The sequence below is a fragment of the Octopus bimaculoides genome, chromosome 3 (assembly GCF_001194135.2).
Source record: "Octopus bimaculoides isolate UCB-OBI-ISO-001 chromosome 3, ASM119413v2, whole genome shotgun sequence".
Classification (NCBI taxonomy): Eukaryota; Metazoa; Mollusca; class Cephalopoda; order Octopoda; family Octopodidae; genus Octopus; species Octopus bimaculoides.
This window is the reverse complement of record NC_068983.1, coordinates 157,609,124-157,618,601: the sequence shown is the minus strand read 5'-3', so window position 1 is coordinate 157,618,601 and position 9,478 is coordinate 157,609,124. Positions and strand designations below refer to the sequence as shown.

Sequence of the window (9,478 nt, the reverse complement as noted above, 5' to 3'; positions counted from 1 at the left end):
TGGATGCCCTTCCTAATGCCAACCACTCAGAGAGTGGTTGCATGTATTTATATATGAATCAACAAAATATGTATGATCACCTTTGACATCAATGTCAGTAATTACACCATCCATTATTCTTTGAAAAGCACTTATGGAATTAGTCACACCAAATGGTAACTTGGAATAAGTGCCCGACAGCTTGAAATCTTATGGTCAATGTGAAATGAAATCTGTTCTTATACTACTTTCAGGTTATGTTTGCTGTTGCACTTAGTCTAAGATGTTCAATAGGCTTCCAGAAAACAACAGTGGTTTATTGTTTATAAGTAGTTGATAATAAGACATTGTTGCCCACTATTTCTTACTACTAATACTTGTGCTCATAAAATGAAGAAATTGAAGGCTTAATGAAAGACTAAATGATTTCACTAAGAAGCTATTTAGTTTCACATTAAATATTGAATAAACTGGCAAAAAGAGGCAAGATTTAGCAGCAACTGGTTTCAAATTGTTATCTAGGTGGGGATAAGTAAAAGGAGGGAGGAGTTGCCAACAGAAAAACAAGTAAACAACAATAAGATTTGTTTAATGATCCTCTAAATTCAATTATTATAGAACTGAGTCATTTAAGAAAGCTATGCCTCATGATTTATAGAGGAACACAAAGTTACCGAAAAACATTTGAATATATCTTTTGATTAAATAGAAAAATTCCAAAGCAGTCTTTTTAGATTGAGTTGATAAGTCAATTCAAAGATATTTTCTGGGATGTTGAGAGAGAGAGAGAAGGCCGAGCAAATATTTATGAAACTAGCAACACTACTTAAATAAAACATCAATAAATATGTTCATGAAATATATATGCTAATAGCAGCATTTTAAGTTACTTTGCTTGATGTATTCTTGTTATTGTAAGTCTTAGATGCTGATGTTCTGGTTGTGGTCCTTTTTGACTGACATACTTATGGAAAAATGTTCATTGTTGTAGCTGTGGCGAGTTTTGTTCTTTGCTGGATAAATAGAGCAATCATGAGAGAAGCCAGTAATGGCATGCTTATTACTAAAGGAGCTGGATTATTTTTATGACCGTTGTAAATGGAGCACTGAGAGTGAGAGAAGACCATTGACAAACCTCTGCATTTTCTAAACAGCTTTCAGAAAAAGAAGCTTTGATGATGGTCTGCTCTAAATTCAATAAAGAGTTCTCTCAAAAAGTCATTGTTGAATATAAACAGGCAAGCTCCTGGAAAGAAATCAATCTCTAATGCACTCATCTCAATATACATCAGCAGTTACAGATCAAAGTTTAGTGTCTGATGAGGCTTTAGTAAAATTAGAATATGCAGAAAAGTGTATAGAATTTATCAATAAAGTACCATCAAAGCAATGTAGTCAAAAGAAAATTTTCCATTGTTATTTGTATTTTATAGCAAACTGAACTTGTAAACAAAATAATTGCTTTATTCAGTTCAAACATTCCACTTCAGCATTTGAAGCACATGATGTAAGTACCTGAATGATTTTACAGCAGTTATATAACAATACATTAGACCCACCATGGAGACATCTGAGTAGAGTTAATTTGAGCTACACAACAACCAGTAGTAAAAGTATAATGACTTAATAAATAAAAGAGATTTTAGTAAATTTTTCTACTTGAACAACTGGGTTTTTTTTTTTTTTGTTAAGTTTTTTGAGAAACTGAATACATATGTAGAAGAGTAATCTTTAAAAACACCAATAACACACCTAGATATATTTAATATCCAAGAACACTACTGGAAGGACATTCTTAAAACACATTTTCTCACTCACTAAACCAAGACAATATCATAATGACATGAGCTCCAAATATTAAACAGGGATACAAACCACCAACATTAAATGCAGAGGAACAGTGACTTCCATGCTCTGAGTTTGCTTGGCTCATCTTCAACATGGAAACCACCAGAATCTGAGAGCTTTTTCATGGTTACTTGACAAGCTATAAATAGTAGTCACGGTCTTAAAAAAAAGGCATATTTGATAACATGGTGCTGTGTTCCCTGTACATAGAGAAAATATGAGATGCTTTGGCCATAATATCTTTGATAAAGGCTAATCTAGAGTTAACAATAGGTGTACTGAACAGTGGAGAGTGCAACATGTGCAGAGTTTGATAATGCAACCATAAAATTCATTACTGTATACTGGAGTATGCAATGTGTTTCTCAGCTAAGTGGAGTTATAGTATAACTGGAGAAATGGATCTGTGAGTTGTACCTAATCATTTAGTTGATTATTTACATGCACATTATTTCTGCAATACATAATTTCTACTAAACTGAAAAAGCAAAGCTCTTTAAGTATGCTTGAGGACTTGGGAGACAAGACTGTAAAACAAATCCAGCCCAACTGGAAACTAGAAGAAAATGGAAAACACAGGAAGCAGTCGAGGCAACAAAGGACAGCTTCAAGATTAGAGTAATAATAGGATATATGTATAACATAGGAATAGGGGCTCAGTGGAATGATGATAAACAGCAAAAGGGAAACAAAGACGGACATAATAAAGGAAATGAGGGAAGAATAGAAGACCAGAAGAACCCCAAAGTGCCAACAGGGACAAAAGATGCCATGGGAAAGTGTCTTAGCCAGAATGACAAGAGACATGACTCCTCTTAGAATTAGCTTCATCCTCAGATCTGTAAATATGACCTGTCCTGGAATACAAACCTGATGAAATGGGTAAAATTAACCAACCCTGAGTGCCTATTCTGTCAAAACAAACAGCAGAGTATACATTGAGCTCATGCAAATTGGTGTTTGCCCAAAGGAGTTACATATGGAAGCAGAACCAAGTGCTTAAAAAGAGCATATGTGTGATTTGTAACATGAGCAAAAAAGTCCACACCACTAGAAGGTAGCAGAAAACTGTGACCTGGAACAGCTGTGTTGAATCATGGAAGCAGAATCTACTAGATAGATTAGGAGTGCACAGCAAATCTTGTAAAGTGGAAAAAACTCAGAAATCAAGGACAAGAGTGGTAAGAGACTGAACATAGTTACTCCATTCACATAAATCAAATGATTCTGACTTAACTCACTGTAACATTTGAAAGTAGAATGGAGAAAGTCCACATTTAAAAGACTGAGAAGTATGACAGTTTAGAGAATCTGGCTTCAAAGCCAAAATCCCTCACTATAGCATTGCGGGGGGGGGGGGCTTTTCATCCTGTTGCAGACTATTGCCTGTAAGCAATATGTGATTTGCGTGGGGTCTGGGGATGGCAAATGGAAGGGCTGCCCAGGTGACACACACTCTAGTCATGCTAGTGATTAAAAGGGTTTGTATGCAAATCTGCCTATGATCTAATGACACAGCTCCCAATTTCTGAGAAGAATACCAAAAGGAGAAGCAACCAAAAGGAGATCTTACTGGATCAGGTCAAAGTGAATTTCAGAAGTACTTTTTCATTATATAATTGGTATCTAATAGCAAAATGGTTACAACATCTATCAGAAAAGCAACTTGGCTTTGAGGTACCTCATCACCTTCAAGGTGCAAGTTTGAACCTAAACAGTAGTACAAAAATGACAGAGGAGTATCAAAGAGTCATGACCTGGATGTGGCCTGGCCCCCTCAGAGTGTAAGGAGTTAAGAACTGAAACATGTCATAATTTAAATTAGCACTTCATAAATAGAGATCAGTAAAATAAGTAACAGACTAAAATAAGGGCTCCATTGCAGAATATACTGCAAAGTTCTAGGATTAGTGTGTTCAACTGAACACTTGATTGTGATAGCCCTATACGGCTGTTGCCCAATGACTGAAAACAGTGAATGAGCATACGTGTGTACGTATATGCGATTTGCTTGCAGTCTGCCTCGAACGGATGTCCAGGCTTCTTGACATGTTACATACTGTTTGTAAATGATTTTCAAAACCTGTCAAAACTGAGACGTTACGGAAAAACAGAGGCATCCCCTCCCGTGCCATTTTTGGCAAAATCTTAATCTCAGATATTTAAAACATACACAGCTGAAGAAATTACGACTTGAGCGCATGAGATACATTCCGACCCTATTCTTTGGAAACGTCACGACTCCGAAGAGGAAAGCATTAGGGTTCAAATTAAAGCGTGCTAATTATTGAAGTACAATCCATTTTCGTTACAAATCTATAAATAAATAGTTAATAACTACCGTCAAAACGGTAGGGGAGTAGGGGCCGAAACCGGACGTGGTTCCTCCTAATGATGTCTTGAGCTAACTGGATCCTATAAAGGAGCTGTTGTGGTAGCAGACCACGAAACATGGTTGAAATTCCTTCCTAAAGTTTGCAAATTTTGGGTAATTCAAATTTGAAAATTTTCATTTAATTAAAAAATTTCAAAACCTGAAGGCAAACAGATGAAATCCAAAAATTGAACGACTTTAAATAACTATTTTTTAAAATTTTTTGTCACCGGGTCAAAGGTCAAACTAAAGGGTTTGACCCGGTGGGAAATAAAAAAATTAAATATTCAAATAGGTGTAAAACTACATCAACACACCAAATTTGAAATCAATTGGAAGAAATTGAAAAGTGAAAGCCAAACAAAAAGATCCAAATTTTTTTCAACCGTTCCTTCATTAATGAGTAAATCAATCAAGCTATAATGACTATCGGAAACAGCTGTAATTCGAATTCACTCCAATAAAAGAATATGAAATGACTACGATAGATAGATAGATAGATAGCTCACGTAACAAAACAGAGAAATCCAACTTATTTCGGCATCCTGATCCGAAACTCCCTCGTAACGGTTTTATTAAAAACCGTTACAATTCATTTTCGTCACAAATCTGTAAATGAATAGTTAAAACAATGAGTGCAACTGGAGGGGAAAAAATCCCCATAGATCCATTGTAAGGTCAAAAATCTCATTACCCACATCAACATACACACAAATAGACAAACAGCACTTGCATTAACAGACAGAACTATATAAATACACCTCACCACAACCACAAAATAACAAAACATGATTTTCACTTTGACTTCGTTTAAAAGCTCTAAGAAACCGAAATGACGAGACAAAATCTTTCGATTTGTGGACTTTATATTAATCTTTGGGCAAAGGTAAAGAATACGTACACCCGAGAGTTAGGGTTTAGGTTTAGGATTAGTTTTAGGGGATAGGGTTTTTGTTACGCCGAAAATCGGTGGTGTACGTATTCTTTACCTTCAATTTTTATGGACGTGTTTTTATTTTAAATATGTATTTATAGTAAGTGGGGGGGGGGGCTTGTGTAGCTATGCCGGCGATCTTACGGTAAGATCGCCGTTATGCCAATAATAGATGAATATATTTTAAATAAGATATAATGTAAATTCTGTTGTGTCTGGGGAGAGTCATTTTCTTATTGTGCCTTAAAATTTAACACACTCACGGTAAAATTTCCACTTATTTTTCTATTTATTTTCCTAAAATTTTCTTTGCGTTTTGCAACTTTATCAATAGTCTTGACTGTCCAGAATATGCTTCAACACACGAAATCACATAAAAAATCTTGCAAACCAAATCCAAAAACGAAATATAATGTAAAGTTTTCACATTCTAAAGTCAACAAATACCTAGTGTTTTTCTATAATTATTTTCTTTTGTAAAACTGAAAGCTTTTGCACCAAACCAAAGTGAAAATCAAATTTTGTCTATATTACATAAACAGAACAATTGCAATGTACATATGACAGTTAACCGTGTTACATTTAAATGTGAAAGGTGTTACAAGCAAGAAACTTTTTTAAAACGAGCTTGCAGCACATAACTTACCTATGTGAGGTAAACTTTTAAATATGCAAGTATCACTTAATTAGGTTTGCGCTTACCAAAATAATAAAGTCAGTGTAGACACGTAGGGCAAAGAAAATATAAAATATTTGTGAAATAAAAATAAACACAAGAAAGCTTTCTCTTGAGATAAACACTGAAATTGGCAACGATCCCAGCATTCTACCGGCATTTCCGGTTAAGATTTATTTCCGTTATATATGGGACCTCTGTTGAGTCTTCATTATGGGAAGGTCTTCGACTTAGCTCTATAGTTACATTAAACCAAGGCAGTGAGCTGGCAGAATCATTAGTACACCGGGCAAAATGCTTTACATTTCTTCGTCTGTCTTTACGTTTTGATATCAGATTCGTATTTCTTTATTGCCCACAAGGGGGCTACACACAGAGGAGACAAACAAGGACAGACAAAGGGATTAAGTCGAGTACATCGACGCCAGTACGTAACTGGTACTTAATTTATCGACCCTGAAAGGATGAAAGGCAAAGTCGACCTCGGCGGAATTTGAACTCAGAACGTAACGGCAAACGAAATACCGCTAAGCAGTTCCCCCGGCATGCTAACGTTTCTGCTAGCTCGCCGCCTTTGATATCAGATACTGCCGAGATCTTTCATCCCTTTGGGAGGTTGGTGAAAAAGTTGTTATCGAATAGGCACCCCCACCACTTTCTCTAAATTTCAGGCCTTGTACCTGTAGTAGAAGGAATTTGTTGTACCTATAGTAGAAAGAATTATTATATTAATACCGACAGAATATGTATTGAAATGGGGAACTGTATTCCAGATTTATATCTTAACTAAAATGTTTGTATTGATAAAGGTATATATAACATAGCCTTCAACAGAAGCTTTATATATCATACCTTCACTGACAAATTTTAATCTACAAACTTTATATAGATTTCTCACTAAATTATAATGCAGCAATTTTTTTAGAATCATGATCTCCGTATTTTTCTACGTATTTCGCCCAAAAATATTTCTAAAATAAGTGAAAAAAAATTAAGAAATGGGGGGGATTTGAGTTCTGAAATTTTTTTTCTTTGGTAATTCGTATTAAAATTTTGAAAACGTATTTCTAGAATGTCAGGTTTTCTGTTTAGATACTTTTTGCATCTGCTATTTTATAAATTCTATGCATGCGTGAAACATTAGTAGAGAAAACGCTTTAATTTCATTTCTTGTCATAGGGCGGATGGGAGGTGGGTGTTTATTTTTTTTGATAAATTGAAATTTTACAATTTTTTTTCTTTTTCAGAAGAATTTTTTAAAAAAGTTAAAATTTAAGAAATGGGCGGGGAATTTAAATTTTGAAATGCGGGTTCTTTTGCAGATTTGGAATCTCTACCCTCAATATAGTGTGTTCCTGTAAAAAAAAAAATCCCAAAGGGGGTGCGGGCCATGATCTTTACCTCCGCTGATTTTAGGTGAATTAACTTTCTCGTAAAATTTCGTTACGTATATTAGCAGAGCTAATTTAGTAAATGGGAATGCTTCGTCAGATGTAATTTGCTAGTAAATTATATATTTCAAACCATGATATTCTCGAATGACAACGAAGCTTTTGTCATCATTGGTATCTTGTCTTATCGGGTGATGCTCGTATTATGTTTCAGTAACTCATCCTTGGTTACCTCATCGCGGTTATACAGTGAGTTTTACATTGACTTGAAAACTGTATTAGTATTTCCTGTAGTAGTGTGTAAAACTGAAGGTCTGTGTCCTTTTTACCCAATTTTATTACCTACTGTCCGTTTTCTTATGTAAATTACATTGTTAATGAATAAATATTTATTGTGAGAATTGCATGGTTCACTGCCTTGTAAAATACCAGTGATTTAATCCTGGTATGGGAATATTCTGAATATTGAAGAACTGAGAAACGAATAGGGTATTTTTAAACAATGCATTTGGCTTGGAGATGTCAAGGTCGTGACATGAATTAGTGTGGTCGGGTTTCTATTTTGTTTTCATTTTTTTTTTTATTGTAAGTGTTTGTGTATCAATTTGGGTTAGGCTGTTTATAAGGAAGGAGAACAACAAAAAAATCCTATTTTAGGAGAAGGATTTTTAAGGTGAGGTTGAAAAGAATTTTTGTCGACTTAAGTAGGTCAGTTAGGGTTACTGAATGATGTAGAGTTGGGAGGTAGATAGATTTGTGGAGTTTTCTTTTTCTTTCATTCTCCTCTTAACTGAAATAGAGGGCATGCTGATGCTGGACTGGAAGACTGAAGTTTGTGTAGTGGGGTGTATTGGCAGGGGGGGGGGGGATTCATGCAGATGTATTAAAAGTACATATACTCATGCGCATTGTAAAACACTAATACGCATGCAGACGTGTATGCAGATAAGCACATAGATTGTGTGCATATATCAGGGTAAATACACAGCATAGATGCACATACAAAGATATACAGTATGCAGAGGTTTAAATGAATATGCACCGTGCGTGCATATACTTATGTCTACCTATGTAAGTATACGCATTGATGCATGGATACAGACAGCTGTAAATAAATGCAGAATTTTTAATTATATGTGAAACCATGCAACAAAACTGGCTTTCAAATTTGTTTGAAAAGCGAGTTTTAGCAAAACTTTTCACCATCGTCACCCTCGTTATCACCACCACCACCATCATCTTCCGTCTGCTTTCCATGCTGGTAAGGGTTAGACAAATCTTCATGGGCCATGTCAGTACTTATTTGGAATTTGATGAGTCTGAGGCATGGTTTCTATAGCTGGACGTCATTACATGAATGTGTTGGATGCATGTTATCATAATGCAAGCACTAGAGAAGTTGTCTACCCTACATTGTCTCCATTCCTAACACCAACTACTTAGCAGAGTGTACGGTACATTTTATCATGATACCAACATTAAAGAACATGCCTTATTCCCTGTGAGATTAAAGAGTCCTTTTTACTCTGTGTTGTTTTTTTTTGTTTTTCAAGCCAAGTCTGATCAATGGGGTGAATAGAAGAAAGAACAAGGGTAAGTGGATGAGAGAGGTAAAGCAGAGATAAATGCAAGAGTGTAATGTCCTGGAGGCGAATTTTTTTTCCCACGAGAGTTCCGGACCCTAGTTAGGAACTCATTTGCATACAGCCAATCAGCTCAACTATCAAACTAATTTATGAGCACATAACAAGTGAATATCTCTCACTGCCACACACTTCCACTTCGTCTGTTGTTTTACCCTTCTTTCCCTACAGGTACAGCGTGATCAACAGGGGCAACACTTAGCATTTTATTATATTAGAAGATACTAGGTGTTCCCGCCGTGACCCACTGGGTCACAACCACTCCAAGTTGGAAATGTTGATGTGCAGCAGTAAAGGAAAAAAGGATCTATTTCAAAACGGGGGCACCAGTTTTCATTTATGTTTTATGTACTGTTTTTGGTACCGAAAGACTTTCAAACTTCGTATACTTATCTATTTTGTGTTATAGAACAGAAAAAAATATTTGTATTCGAATTTATTTCATGTAAAAAATTGTCTTATTTCGATAATTTCTACTAATCACTGACGTCTATTCAGTTGAAAACAGTTAGCGCTGTAACGGTGTATATCGTATTAATCCCCTAACCCTAACTAGACTGTTAACTCTAACCCTAACCCTAAAACTAACCCTAACTCTAGAATCCGAACTCTAAAATTGTTACACACATAGAT

General features: G+C 35.4%; 1 protein-coding gene across 4 annotated transcripts in view; it reads right to left on the bottom strand.

Annotated features, from left to right (window-relative positions):
* The window catches only part of LOC106883938 (uncharacterized), a 15,904-nt gene extending 8,476 nt beyond the window's left edge, over window positions 1–7,428 (bottom strand). The window contains exon 1 of one of the 4 annotated variants that reach the window (XM_052966641.1): window positions 7,336–7,428. The gene's annotated coding sequence lies outside the window, so the exon portion shown is untranslated. Of the gene's footprint in view, window positions 1–5,781; window positions 6,161–7,335 lie in introns of those variants that run through there. The other 3 variants (XM_014935088.2, XM_014935087.2, XM_014935086.2) reach the window with 3 other exon arrangements.
* Between the last annotated feature and the right edge of the window lie 2,050 nt (window positions 7,429–9,478).